General features: G+C 39.6%; 1 protein-coding gene across 4 annotated transcripts in view; it reads right to left on the bottom strand.

The window, feature by feature from the left end:
- The window catches only part of LOC137281728 (zinc finger and SCAN domain-containing protein 31-like), a 107,922-nt gene that overhangs the window by 54,505 nt on the left and 28,280 nt on the right, over positions 1-25,137 (bottom strand). The window contains exons 2-3 of one of the 4 annotated variants that reach the window (XR_010956761.1): positions 20,697-21,924; positions 18,908-19,748 (exon numbers count right to left, since the gene is read on the bottom strand). The exons of the other annotated variants lie outside the window; for them this stretch is intronic. The gene's annotated coding sequence lies outside the window, so the exon portion shown is untranslated. Of the gene's footprint in view, positions 1-18,907; positions 19,749-20,696; positions 21,925-25,137 lie in introns of those variants that run through there. 4 annotated transcript variants of the gene reach the window in all.

The raw sequence follows: 25,137 nt of genomic DNA, 5'->3' as shown, positions 1-25,137 counted from the left end.
TTTTGACTAATGTCATTGTTCAGTGCAGGCATAATTCCTTCTCAGCTACAGATGTTGTGTTAAGAATACAGTCACGAAAGATACAGCTGACTTTTGAAACCTTTGTGAAATGTTTCATTATAAATCTATATATGAGATAGTTTACTAATCTTCTTCAGATTGTCATTCAAACATCATGTGTCATTCAGATACTGCAACTTGACTTGACCACAGCAATGCAGAAAAAAAAAAACAGGCCTCCTTGTTGACTGGTATCACTGTTCATTGGGTTTACTAAGGGCAATAATGTGATAAAACAATGCTAATATGTTCCAGTTGAGCGAGTGAGTTCAGTAAAGCTGCACTCAGCAATATTCCGGCTATATGGCAGTGGTCTGCAAATAATCGAGTCTGGATCAGACGATCCAGTGATCAACACCATGAGCATCGACCTGCACAACTGGGAACCGATGATGTGCCAACCAAGGCAGTGAGCCTGACCATAAGTTTCCATTATTTGCCAGAATAATGGAAACTGAGTTGTTAAAAAATATATCAGAAGAAAGTCATCGTTCTGTTTACTTGTTTATTACATCCAGTCCATTCCACAATGGACATGGTCAGACTGACAATCTCAGGTCAGCATATGGTCACCCAAAAAGGGTAGAAAAGTTTGCTTGTTTATTTGTTTAATGATATACTCTGCAATATTCCACCTATGTGGTGCAAATAAATCAAATCTGGACCAGAGAAGCCCGTGATTGATACTATTATCATTGATTTCTGCAACTGGGACATGTATCCTGTTAGGTGTCAAGTTGTATTATCATGGCCGGAGACAAGAATATATGGGTTGCTGAAAACCATCTCTAACCGGGGTCTTTATTATTATACTAACATTTGCATGCATCAATATCGAGCTCACCATCGAACACTGGATCTCAACTTCCATGGCCATATACAACTCTTGCTGCCACCAGGTGCACCTACTTAATGTGGCTTTCCCATCCTTACAAAGTACCGATTCACAGCTGGGTGGACTGGGACAAATAGTCACAGTATTTTATCTAGGTTTGCTACACTCTGCTGTATCCACAACTAGGTGTTTTTCGCATGTGTTCCTGTGGCCACCATCTGATTTGTCGGTTCTTTTAAGTGCACATGGTTGATCTTAAAGGTTCATATTGAAAGACAAAGTATAAATATAGCTGCGAGCAGCGATGAGGGCTTCTTGGATGTTATGCAATACATCCATTTGCATCTGTGACGTACTTCCAATAGTAGTCATGGCTACAGATAATATTGATACATACTACTGTCAGTAATGGGAAATGCATAATTCTTTATGTTTGAATTCATGTTGGGTTTGAAACAGATGCTACCTCTATTAAAACATCAAAAGAAAAAATAACTTTGTGGTTGTCCATTCAGTAATCAAAGAGTGCATACGGCACAGCGATCTGTTCAAAATATCCAAAACATAAAGCTATAGCTTAAGCTGAATGTGATTCAATGCTGGTACATTCCAAGTCGGTTTACACAGTGCACACACTCTTTAAAAAATGAAAATATTTGTCAAAACGTCTTGAGCAAGAAGAATTACAGAGATATAGCACCCACATGATTGAATAACTCAACCTATTGATGGTGTGTGATGAGTGAGTGGAAAGCTTTAATGTAACCTCTCCAAATGGAGAAATCCTAGTATATTACTCCAGGACAAAAGATATTAAAGCTATAGAATTCCACTGGAATTTCTACACCGCATCTATACTAAGGAGGAATTAATGTTTATGAACTAACGATGATATTTGCTCTTTATGTAAAACTGACCAGGGAGACTTGTCAATGTGAATATGTAAAACAATATGGGAGAGTTTGGGACTATTTTTGAATAGTCCTCATAAAATAGGATTGAGACGCTAAACGTCTGTGTATGCCTTTCCACACCTTGTGTGCTAGCTGAACTACTAACATCTGTAAACTCGTTAATAAAAAATATGAGTTTAAACATTGAAATAATACGAGCAAGTGGGCCTATCACACCGCTGCTTTGCGAGACGCTGTAGATTTGTTTACTCGCGACTTGGAACGAATTTCACGTGCTTTTCATGCTCATGCAGAGACAATGAGGGTGAAAAGGAGAGAGATGCAAGTAAATGGATTTTTAATTAGTCTTCATCTTGAAATCTATTTAAATGCATGTAAAATCATTTATAATATAGAAAGAATACGGAAGCTCGACCGGAAATAGAGTATAAGTAATTATAAGTTATATTCATGGTTTCCTCGCTGCATCGGTAAATATTTCTACTGTTTTAGACATGGAGACGCATCGGAGGCCCCACGCCTAAACAGAAGGGATATTGACTGATACACATCAGCCTTTGCTTGTTTTGAATTTTACGTATGCACTACAAAACACACAAATACCTTTCACTTTTTCGCATTTTGAGTTTGCTGTCAGAAACAGTCTCTGTAAATGGAGTTGCAGCAAATAACTGTAGGGAATTTCAGCTGAAGTTGAGATAAAATGTATCCGGTAACTGTTAGTACTTTTGACATAAATAAAGATACATATTTATATACACAGGACTCATACAACTTTGAACGGAACAGTTGAACTTAGAAACAACAATGAGTGCTGGTGTACGGTCTTGTGAGACAGGTGTTTGAAAAAGCGGCCGTAATCGTCTTCCCGCTTTCCTTCAGATTTTCGTGCTCTTTCCAAGTGTTAAACGTGAAATGCTGCACCAAGTTTTGGCACATACCGCCGCGTATTCCTGGGCCGTCGGTGATAAAAAGTAGTGCTTATTTCCTTAATATGCAGAAATTTGGGGGTTTTGATGGCTAGTATTGTTTATGGTGACGTGTACATAGAGGCAAGCACTTTCGATAGATATTTAAAGCGGTCTAAGAAGAAATATTAGTAAATTTGCTGCGCACTGTTTCCTTTCATTAGGGGGCACGTCTCAAACGTTCTGTCTTCGTTTTAGCTAATACAGTCTGTATCGCCGTCAAAACGGTGTATTTTAATAATGATGTCGTTGCGTAGGGAGGTGCCTAGAGACAAAGTATGGCAAGTTTGAAAGCGGTAGCTGTTGTAGTTGTAGTGCAGCAGATTTTGGGAGCAAAGTAGTCAGAATTGGGCTGAAAAACAGCAGCAAAAACTTCAATCGCAAATAGCGGCCAAACGGTGCATTTTAGCGACTCGACCCGTCCAGGCGAAATTGTAGACATTTTGATTGCGCATCTGCTCAAGAAGTTTGGTAGTCATTGCAGCAGTAGTTTTGGAGATATTTGCATTTCAAATTGAAAATTTTGAATTAATTTTGATTTATCTGCCCTTTGCTATTGGGCCCACAGCCTAGAGATTTTAATGGGGAATATCTACACCTCGGTGCGCATCTGCCTGATTTTTTTCAAGCGATTCTGTCCACTGGTGCTCTTTGTAGGGCTGGAACAAAATACGGCGGAAAAATAAATAATAATAATAATAATAATAATAAAAACATCAGTAATTACAATAGGTCTTCTGCCTTATGGCAAGAAGCCCTAATTATTTTTGAGTTTTTCGAGGTTTTGACACTTGCATTTGATAGCATGGCAAACAAACATTGTTTTTTAGTCAAGGTCACCAAGGTCACGAGTCAAGGTCATTTGACTGGTTAGACACAAGAAAAAGACCTTTCTTTCGCGAGCTAAGACGACATTGTTATTGCATCTAGGTTGAAAGCAATTAGTGTTTCTGATTTGCCCGGACCCGCTGTATCATATGCGCTGGTTAGATTTGCTGACAAACTTGTCCGTTGTCTGTTCGTATGTCTGTCCGTCAAAATACTGTATCTCCATTATCTCGGGAACTATTCAACGTACGGAGTTGAGATTTTGCACATAGCATCCCCTTGACTGTGCGTAACAATGCTGTAAAAATCAAGTCATTCGGATTTCAACTTTTGTTGCCATGGCAACCCCGACAAACGAAAAACTTCAATCCAAGATGGCGGCCAAACGGTTAGAGATATCGAATTTTGACCCCCGCCCAAAAATGTTCGCCTTCACATGACCAAGCCACATGCAAAATATGGAAGCGATTGGATCAATAGTAATGGAGTTATATGCTGTTTTATGCCGTTTTAGACGCATATTAGATTTCTCCCATTTTCAAAGCCACATGGCCGTCAAACGATGCAACTTTTGATATACATGTAAGAACACGAAATGTGAAGCATCTCATGCTGATGCACTATGCCGATTTTCACATCATTCTGTGTAAAACTCTAGTAGTTACAGCGTTTCAAATGCAGTGTCATAAGAATCTGAGAAAATCCAATATGGCCGCCAAACAATTCACATTTTGACATGCATCAAAGAACAAAAAATGTTCAACACATCAAGTTACAAGACACTGCAAGATTTTAGCTGCGTAGCTGTAATAGTCATGGTGCTGCGATTTTTTGAAAATACATCTGAGTTGAAAATAAACAACAAAAGTAAACATCTCCATATGCGTAACTAAGCAAGATATCGCAACAAACTTTCACTTGCGACATATTTTAGGTAGGTATTCTATATCTGCAAAATTTCAATGTTCTGCTGGCAAAACTTTCAGAGTTATGGATTGCGGAAAATGCGTACTTCACAAAATCTGCAAATTTCCTTTCAACAGCTTCAATCCAATATGGCGGCCGCATCACGTGACTTTTGATATATGACTAAGAACAAAAATTGTTCACCAGCCAAAAGCAACTTCAGAACATGTATTTGAAGTGTTGTATCTGCTACGTATGGCTTGCAAAAAAATTCAGAGAGAAGCCTGTTTACGTTTTTGTAGTCAACTTTTGAGCCGAAGTAGCATCCAATATGGCGGCCATCGAATCCACATTGTCGCATTTGACGATGTCGTTGCGTAGGGAGGTGCCTAGAGACAAAGTATGGCAAGTTTGAAAGCGGTAGCTGTTGTAGTTGTAGTGCAGCAGATTTTGGGAGCAAAGTAGTCAGAATTGGGCTGAAAAACAGCAGCAAAAACTTCAATCGCAAATAGCGGCCAAACGGTGCATTTTAGCGACTCGACCCGTCCAGGCGAAATTGTAGACATTTTGATTGCGCATCTGCTCAAGAAGTTTGGTAGTCATTGCAGCAGTAGTTTTGGAGATATTTGCATTTCAAATTGAAAATTTTGAATTAATTTTGATTTATCTGCCCTTTGCTATTGGGCCCACAGCCTAGAGATTTTAATGGGGAATATCTACACCTCGGTGCGCATCTGCCTGATTTTTTTCAAGCGATTCTGTCCACTGGTGCTCTTTGTAGGGCTGGAACAAAATACGGCGGAAAAATAAATAATAATAATAATAATAATAATAAAAACATCAGTAATTACAATAGGTCTTCTGCCTTATGGCAAGAAGCCCTAATTATTTTTGAGTTTTTCGAGGTTTTGACACTTGCATTTGATAGCATGGCAAACAAACATTGTTTTTTAGTCAAGGTCACCAAGGTCACGTGTCAAGGTCATTTGACTGGTTAGACACAAGAAAAAGACCTTTCTTTCGCGAGCTAAGACGACATTGTTATTGCATCTAGGTTGAAAGCAATTAGTGTTTCTGATTTGCCCGGACCCGCTGTATCATATGCGCTGGTTAGATTTGCTGACAAACTTGTCCGTTGTCTGTTCGTATGTCTGTCCGTCAAAATACTGTATCTCCATTATCTCGGGAACTATTCAACGTACGGAGTTGAGATTTTGCACATAGCATCCCCTTGACTGTGCGTAACAATGCTGTAAAAATCAAGTCATTCGGATTTCAACTTTTGTTGCCATGGCAACCCCGACAAACGAAAAACTTCAATCCAAGATGGCGGCCAAACGGTTAGAGATATCGAATTTTGACCCCCGCCCAAAAATGTTCGCCTTCACATGACCAAGCCACATGCAAAATATGGAAGCGATTGGATCAATAGTAATGGAGTTATATGCTGTTTTATGCCGTTTTAGACGCATATTAGATTTCTCCCATTTTCAAAGCCACATGGCCGTCAAACGATGCAACTTTTGATATACATGTAAGAACACGAAATGTGAAGCATCTCATGCTGATGCACTATGCCGATTTTCACGTCATTCTGTGTAAAACTCTAGTAGTTACAGCGTTTCAAATGCAGTGTCATAAGAATCTGAGAAAATCCAATATGGCCGCCAAACAATTCACATTTTGACATGCATCAAAGAACAAAAAATGTTCAACACATCAAGTTACAAGACACTGCAAGATTTTAGCTGCGTAGCTGTAATAGTCATGGTGCTGCGATTTTTTGAAAATACATCTGAGTTGAAAATAAACAACAAAAGTAAACATCTCCATATGCGTAACTAAGCAAGATATCGCAACAAACTTTCACTTGCGACATATTTTAGGTAGGTATTCTATATCTGCAAAATTTCAATGTTCTGCTGGCAAAACTTTCAGAGTTATGGATTGCGGAAAATGCGTACTTCACAAAATCTGCAAATTTCCTTTCAACAGCTTCAATCCAATATGGCGGCCGCATCACGTGACTTTTGATATATGACTAAGAACAAAAATTGTTCACCAGCCAAAAGCAACTTCAGAACATGTATTTGAAGTGTTGTATCTGCTACGTATGGCTTGCAAAAAAATTCAGAGAGAAGCCTGTTTACGTTTTTGTAGTCAACTTTTGAGCCGAAGTAGCATCCAATATGGCGGCCATCGAATCCACATTGTCGCATTTGACGATGTCGTTGCGTAGGGAGGTGCCTAGAGACAAAGTATGGCAAGTTTGAAAGCGGTAGCTGTTGTAGTTGTAGTGCAGCAGATTTTGGGAGCAAAGTAGTCAGAATTGGGCTGAAAAACAGCAGCAAAAACTTCAATCGCAAATAGCGGCCAAACGGTGCATTTTAGCGACTCGACCCGTCCAGGCGAAATTGTAGACATTTTGATTGCGCATCTGCTCAAGAAGTTTGGTAGTCATTGCAGCAGTAGTTTTGGAGATATTTGCATTTCAAATTGAAAATTTTGAATTAATTTTGATTTATCTGCCCTTTGCTATTGGGCCCACAGCCTAGAGATTTTAATGGGGAATATCTACACCTCGGTGCGCATCTGCCTGATTTTTTTCAAGCGATTCTGTCCACTGGTGCTCTTTGTAGGGCTGGAACAAAATACGGCGGAAAAATAAATAATAATAATAATAATAATAATAAAAACATCAGTAATTACAATAGGTCTTCTGCCTTATGGCAAGAAGCCCTAATTATTTTTGAGTTTTTCGAGGTTTTGACACTTGCATTTGATAGCATGGCAAACAAACATTGTTTTTTAGTCAAGGTCACCAAGGTCACGTGTCAAGGTCATTTGACTGGTTAGACACAAGAAAAAGACCTTTCTTTCGCGAGCTAAGACGACATTGTTATTGCATCTAGGTTGAAAGCAATTAGTGTTTCTGATTTGCCCGGACCCGCTGTATCATATGCGCTGGTTAGATTTGCTGACAAACTTGTCCGTTGTCTGTTCGTATGTCTGTCCGTCAAAATACTGTATCTCCATTATCTCGGGAACTATTCAACGTACGGAGTTGAGATTTTGCACATAGCATCCCCTTGACTGTGCGTAACAATGCTGTAAAAATCAAGTCATTCGGATTTCAACTTTTGTTGCCATGGCAACCCCGACAAACGAAAAACTTCAATCCAAGATGGCGGCCAAACGGTTAGAGATATCGAATTTTGACCCCCGCCCAAAAATGTTCGCCTTCACATGACCAAGCCACATGCAAAATATGGAAGCGATTGGATCAATAGTAATGGAGTTATATGCTGTTTTATGCCGTTTTAGACGCATATTAGATTTCTCCCATTTTCAAAGCCACATGGCCGTCAAACGATGCAACTTTTGATATACATGTAAGAACACGAAATGTGAAGCATCTCATGCTGATGCACTATGCCGATTTTCACGTCATTCTGTGTAAAACTCTAGTAGTTACAGCGTTTCAAATGCAGTGTCATAAGAATCTGAGAAAATCCAATATGGCCGCCAAACAATTCACATTTTGACATGCATCAAAGAACAAAAAATGTTCAACACATCAAGTTACAAGACACTGCAAGATTTTAGCTGCGTAGCTGTAATAGTCATGGTGCTGCGATTTTTTGAAAATACATCTGAGTTGAAAATAAACAACAAAAGTAAACATCTCCATATGCGTAACTAAGCAAGATATCGCAACAAACTTTCACTTGCGACATATTTTAGGTAGGTATTCTATATCTGCAAAATTTCAATGTTCTGCTGGCAAAACTTTCAGAGTTATGGATTGCGGAAAATGCGTACTTCACAAAATCTGCAAATTTCCTTTCAACAGCTTCAATCCAATATGGCGGCCGCATCACGTGACTTTTGATATATGACTAAGAACAAAAATTGTTCACCAGCCAAAAGCAACTTCAGAACATGTATTTGAAGTGTTGTATCTGCTACGTATGGCTTGCAAAAAAATTCAGAGAGAAGCCTGTTTACGTTTTTGTAGTCAACTTTTGAGCCGAAGTAGCATCCAATATGGCGGCCATCGAATCCACATTGTCGCATTTGACGATGTCGTTGCGTAGGGAGGTGCCTAGAGACAAAGTATGGCAAGTTTGAAAGCGGTAGCTGTTGTAGTTGTAGTGCAGCAGATTTTGGGAGCAAAGTAGTCAGAATTGGGCTGAAAAACAGCAGCAAAAACTTCAATCGCAAATAGCGGCCAAACGGTGCATTTTAGCGACTCGACCCGTCCAGGCGAAATTGTAGACATTTTGATTGCGCATCTGCTCAAGAAGTTTGGTAGTCATTGCAGCAGTAGTTTTGGAGATATTTGCATTTCAAATTGAAAATTTTGAATTAATTTTGATTTATCTGCCCTTTGCTATTGGGCCCACAGCCTAGAGATTTTAATGGGGAATATCTACACCTCGGTGCGCATCTGCCTGATTTTTTTCAAGCGATTCTGTCCACTGGTGCTCTTTGTAGGGCTGGAACAAAATACGGCGGAAAAATAAATAATAATAATAATAATAATAATAAAAACATCAGTAATTACAATAGGTCTTCTGCCTTATGGCAAGAAGCCCTAATTATTTTTGAGTTTTTCGAGGTTTTGACACTTGCATTTGATAGCATGGCAAACAAACATTGTTTTTTAGTCAAGGTCACCAAGGTCACGTGTCAAGGTCATTTGACTGGTTAGACACAAGAAAAAGACCTTTCTTTCGCGAGCTAAGACGACATTGTTATTGCATCTAGGTTGAAAGCAATTAGTGTTTCTGATTTGCCCGGACCCGCTGTATCATATGCGCTGGTTAGATTTGCTGACAAACTTGTCCGTTGTCTGTTCGTATGTCTGTCCGTCAAAATACTGTATCTCCATTATCTCGGGAACTATTCAACGTACGGAGTTGAGATTTTGCACATAGCATCCCCTTGACTGTGCGTAACAATGCTGTAAAAATCAAGTCATTCGGATTTCAACTTTTGTTGCCATGGCAACCCCGACAAACGAAAAACTTCAATCCAAGATGGCGGCCAAACGGTTAGAGATATCGAATTTTGACCCCCGCCCAAAAATGTTCGCCTTCACATGACCAAGCCACATGCAAAATATGGAAGCGATTGGATCAATAGTAATGGAGTTATATGCTGTTTTATGCCGTTTTAGACGCATATTAGATTTCTCCCATTTTCAAAGCCACATGGCCGTCAAACGATGCAACTTTTGATATACATGTAAGAACACGAAATGTGAAGCATCTCATGCTGATGCACTATGCCGATTTTCACGTCATTCTGTGTAAAACTCTAGTAGTTACAGCGTTTCAAATGCAGTGTCATAAGAATCTGAGAAAATCCAATATGGCCGCCAAACAATTCACATTTTGACATGCATCAAAGAACAAAAAATGTTCAACACATCAAGTTACAAGACACTGCAAGATTTTAGCTGCGTAGCTGTAATAGTCATGGTGCTGCGATTTTTTGAAAATACATCTGAGTTGAAAATAAACAACAAAAGTAAACATCTCCATATGCGTAACTAAGCAAGATATCGCAACAAACTTTCACTTGCGACATATTTTAGGTAGGTATTCTATATCTGCAAAATTTCAATGTTCTGCTGGCAAAACTTTCAGAGTTATGGATTGCGGAAAATGCGTACTTCACAAAATCTGCAAATTTCCTTTCAACAGCTTCAATCCAATATGGCGGCCGCATCACGTGACTTTTGATATATGACTAAGAACAAAAATTGTTCACCAGCCAAAAGCAACTTCAGAACATGTATTTGAAGTGTTGTATCTGCTACGTATGGCTTGCAAAAAAATTCAGAGAGAAGCCTGTTTACGTTTTTGTAGTCAACTTTTGAGCCGAAGTAGCATCCAATATGGCGGCCATCGAATCCACATTGTCGCATTTGACGATGTCGTTGCGTAGGGAGGTGCCTAGAGACAAAGTATGGCAAGTTTGAAAGCGGTAGCTGTTGTAGTTGTAGTGCAGCAGATTTTGGGAGCAAAGTAGTCAGAATTGGGCTGAAAAACAGCAGCAAAAACTTCAATCGCAAATAGCGGCCAAACGGTGCATTTTAGCGACTCGACCCGTCCAGGCGAAATTGTAGACATTTTGATTGCGCATCTGCTCAAGAAGTTTGGTAGTCATTGCAGCAGTAGTTTTGGAGATATTTGCATTTCAAATTGAAAATTTTGAATTAATTTTGATTTATCTGCCCTTTGCTATTGGGCCCACAGCCTAGAGATTTTAATGGGGAATATCTACACCTCGGTGCGCATCTGCCTGATTTTTTTCAAGCGATTCTGTCCACTGGTGCTCTTTGTAGGGCTGGAACAAAATACGGCGGAAAAATAAATAATAATAATAATAATAATAATAAAAACATCAGTAATTACAATAGGTCTTCTGCCTTATGGCAAGAAGCCCTAATTATTTTTGAGTTTTTCGAGGTTTTGACACTTGCATTTGATAGCATGGCAAACAAACATTGTTTTTTAGTCAAGGTCACCAAGGTCACGTGTCAAGGTCATTTGACTGGTTAGACACAAGAAAAAGACCTTTCTTTCGCGAGCTAAGACGACATTGTTATTGCATCTAGGTTGAAAGCAATTAGTGTTTCTGATTTGCCCGGACCCGCTGTATCATATGCGCTGGTTAGATTTGCTGACAAACTTGTCCGTTGTCTGTTCGTATGTCTGTCCGTCAAAATACTGTATCTCCATTATCTCGGGAACTATTCAACGTACGGAGTTGAGATTTTGCACATAGCATCCCCTTGACTGTGCGTAACAATGCTGTAAAAATCAAGTCATTCGGATTTCAACTTTTGTTGCCATGGCAACCCCGACAAACGAAAAACTTCAATCCAAGATGGCGGCCAAACGGTTAGAGATATCGAATTTTGACCCCCGCCCAAAAATGTTCGCCTTCACATGACCAAGCCACATGCAAAATATGGAAGCGATTGGATCAATAGTAATGGAGTTATATGCTGTTTTATGCCGTTTTAGACGCATATTAGATTTCTCCCATTTTCAAAGCCACATGGCCGTCAAACGATGCAACTTTTGATATACATGTAAGAACACGAAATGTGAAGCATCTCATGCTGATGCACTATGCCGATTTTCACGTCATTCTGTGTAAAACTCTAGTAGTTACAGCGTTTCAAATGCAGTGTCATAAGAATCTGAGAAAATCCAATATGGCCGCCAAACAATTCACATTTTGACATGCATCAAAGAACAAAAAATGTTCAACACATCAAGTTACAAGACACTGCAAGATTTTAGCTGCGTAGCTGTAATAGTCATGGTGCTGCGATTTTTTGAAAATACATCTGAGTTGAAAATAAACAACAAAAGTAAACATCTCCATATGCGTAACTAAGCAAGATATCGCAACAAACTTTCACTTGCGACATATTTTAGGTAGGTATTCTATATCTGCAAAATTTCAATGTTCTGCTGGCAAAACTTTCAGAGTTATGGATTGCGGAAAATGCGTACTTCACAAAATCTGCAAATTTCCTTTCAACAGCTTCAATCCAATATGGCGGCCGCATCACGTGACTTTTGATATATGACTAAGAACAAAAATTGTTCACCAGCCAAAAGCAACTTCAGAACATGTATTTGAAGTGTTGTATCTGCTACGTATGGCTTGCAAAAAAATTCAGAGAGAAGCCTGTTTACGTTTTTGTAGTCAACTTTTGAGCCGAAGTAGCATCCAATATGGCGGCCATCGAATCCACATTGTCGCATTTGACGATGTCGTTGCGTAGGGAGGTGCCTAGAGACAAAGTATGGCAAGTTTGAAAGCGGTAGCTGTTGTAGTTGTAGTGCAGCAGATTTTGGGAGCAAAGTAGTCAGAATTGGGCTGAAAAACAGCAGCAAAAACTTCAATCGCAAATAGCGGCCAAACGGTGCATTTTAGCGACTCGACCCGTCCAGGCGAAATTGTAGACATTTTGATTGCGCATCTGCTCAAGAAGTTTGGTAGTCATTGCAGCAGTAGTTTTGGAGATATTTGCATTTCAAATTGAAAATTTTGAATTAATTTTGATTTATCTGCCCTTTGCTATTGGGCCCACAGCCTAGAGATTTTAATGGGGAATATCTACACCTCGGTGCGCATCTGCCTGATTTTTTTCAAGCGATTCTGTCCACTGGTGCTCTTTGTAGGGCTGGAACAAAATACGGCGGAAAAATAAATAATAATAATAATAATAATAATAAAAACATCAGTAATTACAATAGGTCTTCTGCCTTATGGCAAGAAGCCCTAATTATTTTTGAGTTTTTCGAGGTTTTGACACTTGCATTTGATAGCATGGCAAACAAACATTGTTTTTTAGTCAAGGTCACCAAGGTCACGTGTCAAGGTCATTTGACTGGTTAGACACAAGAAAAAGACCTTTCTTTCGCGAGCTAAGACGACATTGTTATTGCATCTAGGTTGAAAGCAATTAGTGTTTCTGATTTGCCCGGACCCGCTGTATCATATGCGCTGGTTAGATTTGCTGACAAACTTGTCCGTTGTCTGTTCGTATGTCTGTCCGTCAAAATACTGTATCTCCATTATCTCGGGAACTATTCAACGTACGGAGTTGAGATTTTGCACATAGCATCCCCTTGACTGTGCGTAACAATGCTGTAAAAATCAAGTCATTCGGATTTCAACTTTTGTTGCCATGGCAACCCCGACAAACGAAAAACTTCAATCCAAGATGGCGGCCAAACGGTTAGAGATATCGAATTTTGACCCCCGCCCAAAAATGTTCGCCTTCACATGACCAAGCCACATGCAAAATATGGAAGCGATTGGATCAATAGTAATGGAGTTATATGCTGTTTTATGCCGTTTTAGACGCATATTAGATTTCTCCCATTTTCAAAGCCACATGGCCGTCAAACGATGCAACTTTTGATATACATGTAAGAACACGAAATGTGAAGCATCTCATGCTGATGCACTATGCCGATTTTCACGTCATTCTGTGTAAAACTCTAGTAGTTACAGCGTTTCAAATGCAGTGTCATAAGAATCTGAGAAAATCCAATATGGCCGCCAAACAATTCACATTTTGACATGCATCAAAGAACAAAAAATGTTCAACACATCAAGTTACAAGACACTGCAAGATTTTAGCTGCGTAGCTGTAATAGTCATGGTGCTGCGATTTTTTGAAAATACATCTGAGTTGAAAATAAACAACAAAAGTAAACATCTCCATATGCGTAACTAAGCAAGATATCGCAACAAACTTTCACTTGCGACATATTTTAGGTAGGTATTCTATATCTGCAAAATTTCAATGTTCTGCTGGCAAAACTTTCAGAGTTATGGATTGCGGAAAATGCGTACTTCACAAAATCTGCAAATTTCCTTTCAACAGCTTCAATCCAATATGGCGGCCGCATCACGTGACTTTTGATATATGACTAAGAACAAAAATTGTTCACCAGCCAAAAGCAACTTCAGAACATGTATTTGAAGTGTTGTATCTGCTACGTATGGCTTGCAAAAAAATTCAGAGAGAAGCCTGTTTACGTTTTTGTAGTCAACTTTTGAGCCGAAGTAGCATCCAATATGGCGGCCATCGAATCCACATTGTCGCATTTGACGATGTCGTTGCGTAGGGAGGTGCCTAGAGACAAAGTATGGCAAGTTTGAAAGCGGTAGCTGTTGTAGTTGTAGTGCAGCAGATTTTGGGAGCAAAGTAGTCAGAATTGGGCTGAAAAACAGCAGCAAAAACTTCAATCGCAAATAGCGGCCAAACGGTGCATTTTAGCGACTCGACCCGTCCAGGCGAAATTGTAGACATTTTGATTGCGCATCTGCTCAAGAAGTTTGGTAGTCATTGCAGCAGTAGTTTTGGAGATATTTGCATTTCAAATTGAAAATTTTGAATTAATTTTGATTTATCTGCCCTTTGCTATTGGGCCCACAGCCTAGAGATTTTAATGGGGAATATCTACACCTCGGTGCGCATCTGCCTGATTTTTTTCAAGCGATTCTGTCCACTGGTGCTCTTTGTAGGGCTGGAACAAAATACGGCGGAAAAATAAATAATAATAATAATAATAATAATAAAAACATCAGTAATTACAATAGGTCTTCTGCCTTATGGCAAGAAGCCCTAATAAATTGTCGATATTTACATGTTTTAATTTTTATTATTTTATTCTAAATGCTGACCAGCTAATCAATGAGTCCCATTGCTATCACATGCTATCACATCACTGGTTTGTTCAAATGCTGCTGTTTCAGCGTGCAAGTCTGGCAACTCTTATTTTCTTTATGCAAACTGTGAGCAGCAAACACTACTGGTAAGGCAGGACGCACTAACCTTTTTGAAAACACCTGCGAACATGATTATTATCAGCTATGCAGTCAAATAACTTTGCCATTTACGCCCAATGGAATCTGTTTTCAGACAGATCATAAACACCAGTTATTCTCTAGCACTGACAGTATATGTTGAGAACAATGAGCTGTACATGACTTCTCAGATCGATTACAGCTTGTAATCTGGACAATAGTCTCAATTCGGTGATCAATATGTCATTACGCAAAATCACAGAAACGGCGTAAATATGCCATATCACCACGGCTCTGGTACAAGAAATCATCAAATCAGTTGATTCAGGAAGTAGAATCAACAGATGGAGAGATTAGTCCATTATGGAACTTTAATTTTCAGATCATCTGTCCATCATGACAGAATGCTGATGGTATCCAAGCGAAGGATGAAGCTGGGAGCATTATTTACACAGAAGCATTAATCTATAATTTCTTGCAGTGTGTTAGTCCTGTTAAATTGTGTCATGGCTGTAATATAAGATATGCTTAATTGGACAAAACAACTTCAAAGCCGTTCAATAACAAGACATTCTCTTTATTTAGTCTTCATTTTACAACGACAACATGAACTGCTTGTCTTCAATAATGATGAGACGACTCAGCAAGCATCACCATGACAACCCAGTAGTATCCAAGTAACTATGCAGTATTCTGCACCATCTCATGTTAACATGTTTTTCAGCTGGTCTACATCAATCAAGATGGCTTCATTAGATACAAACATTCATATCCTAAAGGATCTGACATAAATACTTTCTAAAGAATTGAAGGTTTGTTTGGACAAAGTCATAAAAGAGAGACTGATTCAAAACTGATTGTTAAGCTGTGTCAACTTCAGTGATTGTGCTACTTTCATAAACAACAAATGATTCTTATCAGAAGGTCTAATGAAGAAATTTGCTAACAAACTGATGTCTGTGTGGATGATTTCATAAAAGAGAGACTGACATAAAAGTGATTGTTACACTGTGTGAACCTCAGTTTGTGTTGCTTTCATAAGCAACATAGGTTTCCCTTCCAAAGAGTCAGAAGAAGAATTTTTCTGAACATCTGCTTGGACGAGTTAAAAAAAAAGTTGGTTAAACTGTGTGGACCTCAAAGGTTGCATTGCTTATGATGCTTTCATAGTAAAAGTAATGAAACAATAATCATCTATTTGAAGGTTTATTGTCCTTCAGAGTACTAAAGATGGGTAGCCCTTGGGCTAATTTACTTACAGAATGTACCATGACCAAAACTGAAATCTAGAAACAGCACCTGAGTCTTGAACTGATCGCTTTGCTGATAGCTAGTTTCCAAACAATGGAAAAAAATCAATTATGGCTGAACATCTTTGAGTGGAAATCATACATTCCAAATCCAACTGACAACAGCACCTTCTTGTGCCAATTACTCATTAAAGTGTATGACAACAGAAATGAAAACCTAACGCATGTCCTCTTTGACCAGCTGCAGAGGTGTCAGGTTAATAGCAGTGTTTGAAATAACCCCCAAACCCAGCCATCAAGGTCGGTAACAATAAAATATTATGAGCCCCAAATGGATTTAACCAGATCAGACAAGATATGATGAATTCACTTAGATATATGGAAAACATTTCAATTTGTTTGAAAGACGATCGGGTTAGCGAGCTGCAAATTAGACGGTCCATCTAACAGGCCTTATTTCATTCACTAAATGGCATATTTCTGTTAGGATTTCAAGCGAGGAACATTTTTGGTAGCTAGGAACTTTTCTGTTACAATTTCAGCCTGGGCAGACATGTGTTACAATTTAAATCTGGGTAGACATGTGTTATAGTTTCATTTCTGGAGTGCCCAGGTGAAAGGCACCTTGGGTACACAGCTATGGAATTCTACACAAAATCACATCTGTCAGTATCAGTATCATTCTGAGAAGACAAATGTTGACATCTGTCCTGCTTACTGAAATACATGTGTCCTCTCAGAAACACAAAGTAGTTTCCAAGCAACTAGCTTTAATCTGTGATGTCACTGTCTCAACCTATTTCCACAGTGGCAATAACATAAGACTTTTTATAAACATTATTTGTCAGACTGAAAGGTCTGGGAGATGAGAAACTAAACAAAATACAGACATCATTGCGAGTCAACGTCTACTGTTGTCCTCTAAAACAGTCTCTCAGTCACATTCACACAAAGCCTTACCAACTTTGTGAACAGCATGCCTTTGTGTTCTAAGACACCATATTTACACCTGCTGCACAAAGAAATGGTAGTTCTAAGGTTACATTCACCTTAGAGATAAGATCACAGCTCCAACCAGATTACCAGAGAAAAATATAGCCTTCAAGAGTCTTTTCATAATAGTTCCTCAGTCATAAAGACAACACACATTTACATTCTGTTAATTATGTTAAGCATACAGCATGTGTTGTCACAGAGTCTATCTCAAACAGTAAATGTCAGTTTCTCCACCTGGTGGAAGTCGTGGTGGCTGAGTGGGTTAGGCGTCTGACTTTGTGTGCTGGCGATTAGGTGCCTGACGCTGAGGGTGTCGGTTCGAATACTGGATGGGACTAGACTCAAAAAGTACTAGAATTTGTATTTTACCAAGAAAGTGTAATCCCAAATATGACATATGTTACATTTGACCACGTTCTAAATGGCATTGTGTAATCATAGTTTCTCCACCCCCATGTTATGTAAGCAAGATTATGTTTATGGTTTCAGAGTGTTAGTTTCAGTCACTAAGGATTGCCATCTCTATAACGGGACTTAACTGGTTGTGGTTTCCAGAGCAACCTTTCAGACACACCAAATCAAGTTATTCTCAAACACTGAAACAACTTCTCCCTATTGTTGAAAACGCAATTGTGTGTGTGGTTTCTAGAAAAGCTTATCAGACTTCCACGAGTTCATCTCAGACACTACAACAAGTCCTGCATCCTAGTGGCTGGTCAAGTCTGTAAGTGGTTTCTAGACAGTCTTTCAGACACTCTGACTTCATCTCAGACACTAAGACAAGTCCTGCATCCTAGTGACTGGAAAAGTCTTCTCAGACACTCCAACCTTAATGACATGACAAGTTTGCATGTGGTTTCTAGGACACCCTCTCAGACTTTCACGGGTTCATCTCAGCAGGGATAATCTAAAACAGGGATAGGTCACTCGCTCGCTTCCTTTACCATTTGTACTAATTAACGTGTGTCTCCACATGCTCCAACACACACAGTGATTCGGCTCGCTCCCAGCGCAACTTTAGCTGTGTTTAACAGAACTTCAGCCAGTTTATTGTATCAGTCAGAATTTTATAATGAATGAATGATATGAATTATAGTCAGAATTAAGAGCAAGAATTATGTGAATGAAAGAATGAAAGAAAAAAATAAAGAAAGAAGTACATATGTGAATGAATGAATGAAAGAATAAATGATACATCACGACCTTCCCTCCTAAAACATGTTAAAGAATGCAAAAGTATCTCAAAAACACATGTGTGAACATCAACTGTCCTTTTTAAAAATCTACTTTGAGACATTTTTGTTTACACTGATAATTAATTCAGATATCTTATTGCACGTGGGGAATGGAATGGACATTAACAAAATGTTAACTGACACTGTCACACACCCCTCAAAAACAGAAAGTGTAAAACTGTAACAAAGCATTCTAAACATCTTTCCAGTTTTTCAAGTAATAAGATCAACAAGAAATAAAGAAGTTATGGAACTATAACTCTCAAACACATATCACATGATAGCATATTCCCCTCATAAGAATTAATGGTGTATGTGAAAGATGCTTTTGAAGTAATTACCATAAACAAATGGTGGATCAGATCAGATCAGCGATATGTCACGTTTTTCACACACCTCAAATAGTCATAAAACTATCACTATTACTTGCAAATACCTTTCAACAAAAAGTATGTTTCCCTTCTAATAAGTAAACAAATGTGTGAAAGAGGTTTTTATCTACACAATTTAGTCTATCTTCGCGGTGAATTGAGAACAGAAGACAGTAAGCTATAGCATACCAACTTGAAACTTTACTACAAATCTTGTCCTAATACGGACACTAATACAAATTATTTGACTTAAACTGAAGTGACAAAATAATTAACTTATCTTCTACACATAGGATTTCAGTTCTTACAACAACAGTCAGGGACTTAAATCAGCTGTAGAAAATAAACCAGACTCAATCGAAATACTGCGCTGCCATCATATTGGCTACACTGGTTACATAACGACCCGCAGCATATGTTCAGGGGCTTTTCCAGGAGTTTCTTCTCGCTCTATATAAAGTCTCCCTGATCTCAGACACTAAGACAAGTTCTGCATCTTAGTGACTGGTCAAAGTCTGCAAGTGGTTTCTAGACAGTCCCTCAGACACTCTCATCTCAAACACTAAGACAATTCTCCATCCTTAATAACTGGATAAGTCTGCATGTGGTTTCAAAGACACTCAGAGTTCATCTCAGACACTAAGACATCCTACTAAGTTCTCCATCCTACTGAGTGGACTAGTATGCAAGACACCCTCTCAGACAGACACTATGAGAAGTTCTGCATCCTAATGACTGGACATGTCTGCTTGTGTCTTCTCAGACCAGGTTTGTACTTGTATGTCTTGCCACAGACACACACATAAGACACTTTATCATGAATGGCTGCCTTGTGGTCCAGCATAGAGCCATGGGCAGAGAAGACCTTGCCACAAATTGGACACGCCACACCACTTGACTTGTCTGTCCGAGGTGTAGAGTACACGCCTAAACCTACAGGTCTTGTTTCAGGATAGTTTAAGTCCACTGGCCAGACATGTCTGACAACTGATCCGTCCTCAGACAGACTGAAACCGACTGAACCCCTCTCACCTGAAAGCAACAAAAAGTTCGGTCTAGTTTCAAGCTGTCTCTGGTAGGATACATAAAGAATACAGTGGTCAAATGTTCTTGTATCAGATAAAAAGACACAGTTAAAGTAAGTTCCCAGAGCAGAAGGTGCTTTAACATTATATAATACTCCTCAAAAAAAGTAGAGGATATTCATTTTTTTTTATTTACAAAATTTCAATGTTTGTATGATATTATTGAATGTTTTATTGTTAACATAAAATCAATTTTGATATGATATTATTGCATGTTTTGAGAGTGCATCACCGTTTCCTTAGAACCATAGTTATTTGGAATGTAGTCGCTTTTGAAAAACGATGTAAATGTCTTGTAAGAGATTTTCATTTTAAAATAAACTAGAAACAAAAACTAACAAATGTGTGATGCAAGATGAGTGTCAAAATTAATGTTCTTCGTGAATTCTTGACTTTCTTGAAAAAACATCAAAATCAAGAATAGGACCCCATTCACCTGTATGGGGCTGCTGCGCTGTGCACATGCATGTCATACGTTCCGTTTAGGGGTGGTAATAGAGGGAAATGATAGTGCATTCATAAGATATCTGTCCTTGAAACGTTTGTTAACGTTTACACTTCCTATGCAAATTGAAAGTTCATTATCCCCTACTTTTTTTTAAGAGTATATTAGAGATGACTAAGGAGGAAACAACTATTGGGATAGCAATAGTCTCTTGGAACATAATATTGTGACCAACTATTGCAATACTATTGCAATTTATTTTGCCTTCTTGAATTGTCTCCTTTTAAGTCATTTCCCGAGTGAATGTACAGTTCATATGCAATGAAAAGAAGCTGATGTAGTTTCAGTCTCATTTAATAACTCTCAAGAAGCCTGGAATCCAGATCCAGATTGCTAAAGAGATAACAGGGCAGATAACTCTAAATCAAAGTGAACTAATCTGGTACTTACTGCAATTTGCACTGTGCATGTATCAACGGAGTGTCAATTACACACTTCAATAGTCACACATGCTACCAATGCATGGATAGTTTTTCGTTTCTCCCATCGATTAATCATTATTTGAGACTCAACAACTGCAATCCATCAATAGTTCTATGCATCATTACAGCAGTATTTATATGTGGACATTTTGTCACCAATTAGGGAACAGTTTGGGGCATCAGTACCTCAGTTAACAGTTTTGAGTTAGTGATTGAGTTTTATGCCACTGTTAGCAATATTCCACCAATATCACCGCAGACACCAGAAACTGGCTTCACACATTGTACCAATGTGGCAAGTTGAATTTTTCAGCCAAAACAAAAAGTAAGAGACCAGCATGAAAAAACAACAGTTTGTTATGTGTCAGTTCATGGTAAGTGAGTTCATGATAACTATGGTTTAATGCATCTTGTACACCATGTTCTAATTGATTATGAGATCAGAAGTACTCAGTCGCAAATACAACAGTCCAAGTAACTAAGTAAGATGCTACAAGTAAATAATTCAACCATTACTAGTAATATAGCAAACACAAACTTGACAAGGAGATAAACTTCATTGTCACAAACTACCAATACTGCATTAAAGTGAGACACTGCTAACAAAGAGGAAAGAGTTTCCCGCCTTGCTCATGTGCAGCAGCCTTGGGTCATAAGATACTACGTTTTGCACAACTGTTTATGGATAGCTGACATGATGAGGACTTCAGAACTTCAGAACTTCAGAACTTCACAGTGTGATGACAGTCAAGCCATAGATTTACCACAATGATTCTGTCTGGTTTATACATCTGTATTATTTGCTGAATCCTGACAGTTCATTTTTGTTTTGGGTCAGGTCAAAGTGTTCATCAACTCATTCAACTGAGTCTTCAACACGTGACATGAACGTTTGTGTCTGAGTAGACCCGGCCTATACTTATAGCTGTTGCCGCACACACAGATATAGGCCACCTTGTCATGGATTGCTGCCTTGTGGTCCATCATGGAGGTGTGAGTCGTAAACTCACGACCACAGTCCGGGCAAGTTGTGCCATCAGGTCTCTGGACATGCCCTGAGCTGGTGCTAAGGTTGAAGCACATGTCCAGAGATTTTGAGTTCATGTGCCCAAAAGGATGTGCCATGTCTGTCATCTGTCCGATTATCAAGCCTGGGTAAGGTGACGACTGACTGAAACTTGCAGAACTTTGTATACCTGAAAGTAACAAAAAGTTCATTCTAGTTTCAGTCAGTTGATGAGAGTCACCTAAGGCTGCAGTGAGTGAGTTAGCGCATGAGTTGGGCTAATGGTGCCTTAAGAAAATAAAACATAGGCAGTTCTTCCTACGATAAGATAATCACTTCAAGTTCCTCCATAGCTACACTACTGATAACCGTGAGTGAGTGAGAGTGAGTGAGTGAGTGAGTGAGAGTGATGTTGCCTTGATGCTAATGTCAGTTCAAGCCCTGTCAGCTTCAGCTTGGGGTAATGGTGGTCACGTATTCACCGCATCGGTGAAAAACATCAGCAGATGTATGGATTATAAGCCAAAAATATGGCTGGTCAAAATATATTTATTTGACTACGATGTTTGCACAGCTAGTTGTAGCAGTACTGCCAGCGTCATGGGAGCTGCGTCAGCATTATCTGTAAAGTGAATTGGAGTTGACGTAATGGTCACAGCTGATTGTCCAGCATCACGTACTTTCAGTCAGCTTTGAAGCAAGTCCAAAATGTTAAAGCGTGTGTTCAGTGAAACAGGTGAGTAAAGGTAATACATGTATAAGAATGACTATGGTATAATTATTGTTAACACTTCTCCAGGCAGATAGTAGTGATCCTATTGGGTAGATATGAGTTACACAACATGTCTACAGCTTATTTAGCAACTTCAGAGGTTTACATAACAGAACCAGATTTCAACAAAAATCAACTCTCATTTGTTTGAACCATGACTAAGGTCCTGCAAGTGGGTAGTATCTCAGTCCTTCACCAAGAACTGAGTTATACAGTTGGGCAGTATCTTTCTTCTGAATCAAGATTCTTGTCTTTAATGGGCAGGACTTCTGTGCTGAATCAAGACTCCGACCCTAAAATGGGCAGGACCTTAGTATTGAATCCAGACTCTGACCCTCAAATGGGCTGGACCTCAGCCCTGAATCAAGACTCTGGCCCCGAAATGGGCAGGATCAAGTCCTGAATCAAGTCTTGCGTCTTCGTATGGGCAAGCTCTCAGTGCCGAATCAAGACTCTCGACCCTCTAATGGGCAGGACCTCAGTCCTGAATCAAGTCTTGCGCCTTCGTATGGGCAAGCTCTCAGTGCCGAATCAAGACTCTCGACCCTCTAATGGGCTGGACCTCAGCCCTGAATCAAGTCTTGCGCCTTCGTATGGGCAAGCTCTCAGTGCCGAATCAAGACTCTCGACCCACTAATGGGCTGGACCTCAGCCCTGAATCAAGTCTTGCGCCTTCGTATGGGCAAGCTCTCAGTGCCGAATCAAGACTCTCGACCCTCTAATGGGCAGGACCTCAGTCCTGAATCAAGTCTTGCGCCTTCGTATGGGCAAGCTCTCAGTGCCGAATCAAGACTCTCGACCCTCTAATGGGCTGGACCTCAGCCCTGAATCAAGTCTTGCGCCTTCGTATGGGCAAGCTCTCAGTGCCGAATCAAGACTCTCGACCCTCTAATGGGCTGGACCTCAGCCCTGAATCAAGTCTTGCGCCTTCGTATGGGCAAGCTCTCAGTGCCGAATCAAGACTCTCGACCCTCTAATGGGCTGGACCTCAGCCCTGAATCAAGTCTTGCGCCTTCGTATGGGCAAGCTCTCAGTGCCGAATCAAGACTCTCGACCCTCTAATGGGCAGGACCTCAGTCCTGAATCAAGTCTTGCGCCTTCGTATGGGCAAGCTCTCAGTGCCGAATCAAGACTCTCGACCCTCTAATGGGCAGGACCTCAGTGCTGAATCAAGACTCTCGACCCTCTAATGGGCAGGACCTCAGCCCTGAATCAAGACTCTCGACCCTCTAAATGGCAGGACCTCAGTGCTGAATCAAGATTCTGGCCCTCAAGTGGATAGTAATTGCACTCCTGAATCAAGACTTCAAGACAAATGGGCAGTTTTCCTTGTGGCGTCGGAGCCCAGTCCTATACTTGTATTCCTTCCCACAAACACATGCATATGTACGCTTATCATGCTCAGCCTCTTTATGGTTCTGTCGGGAAGTCGAGTCCAAGAACACTTTCCCACAAACAAGACAAGGGAATGGACCCTTCCGCTTATACAGACTGCCTTCCATATTAGTGTTGGAGGACCCATCAACTCTAGAGGCAAGTGCATCTAAATCCAAGTTGCCTTGCATTAAAGAATTTTCAACCACATGATGCCTAAACGGGCCAGTGATTCCATAATCTGAAAGCAAACAAAAGAATCAATGTAGTTAAGCGCAACCAGGGAATGGCTGTCTTACTCTCAGGTAGTAACGGTGGTACTAAATTCTGATTCCTTTATAGCCAACTGGTACCCACAAACGTCATGTGATTCACACCAGGGACTGACCTTACACTAAGATTTGCACATATGACACAATCTATGTAGAAAATACTCAGGTTAATTTCTGTTGGGCTGATTTGATGCAACAGCAAGTCAATCAATTCTCATTAAAATTTATTGATACTTGAACCCAGTATCAATAGCATATGAATACCCAATGTCAGCGAGGATGGTTTTGTGTCACTTTTCACAATATTCCAGCCACATCATGGGTGGGGAATACCAGAAATGGGCTATAAACATTACCCATGTGGGGAATCTGAAACTTTATCCGCTTAGGCAATGCCGGTGCCCCAATATGACTCCCATATTCAGGATAATCTCGTCACATTCGTGAAAGCCAAGTCTTAACTTCACTTGTGTAACTTGCGCAACAGACAAATTCTTTAATGGAACTGGTTGGAAGTGCATGTTTACAAGACACTTGTGACAGCCTTGACCTTTCTTGCATAATTATATTCCTTCTAATTAGTATATTATTTTCACTTGTGGATACATTACATGTGGGTTGTTGTCATAACAAAACTACCACATAACATGTGCACTTATCATCCCCGGTAAGTAATAGTGCCGTGTCAGATTTTTAAGCACATTAGAAATACGACAACCTTCATCTCATACTTAACAGAATGAGTAAATATGGTTTTACACTTGTGAATATATACTGCCATTGTTTTACATCAGTCTTAGCAATAGTCCATCAATATCATCGAAGGCGCCACCAGAAATGGGCTTCATATGTTGTACTTATGTGTAGAATTGAATTTCTGTCCACATATTCTGCTATATCTCATAAGGCACATATTTTGGGATATCTTGTGGGGCATGTGTCAGCATACTTCGTACGGCACATATTCTCGCACATCTCATGTAAC

Source organism: Haliotis asinina, chromosome 4 (assembly GCF_037392515.1).
Source record: "Haliotis asinina isolate JCU_RB_2024 chromosome 4, JCU_Hal_asi_v2, whole genome shotgun sequence".
Classification (NCBI taxonomy): Eukaryota; Metazoa; Mollusca; class Gastropoda; order Lepetellida; family Haliotidae; genus Haliotis; species Haliotis asinina.
Note: the sequence above shows the minus strand (reverse complement) of the source record. Positions and strands in the feature narration are given on the sequence as shown.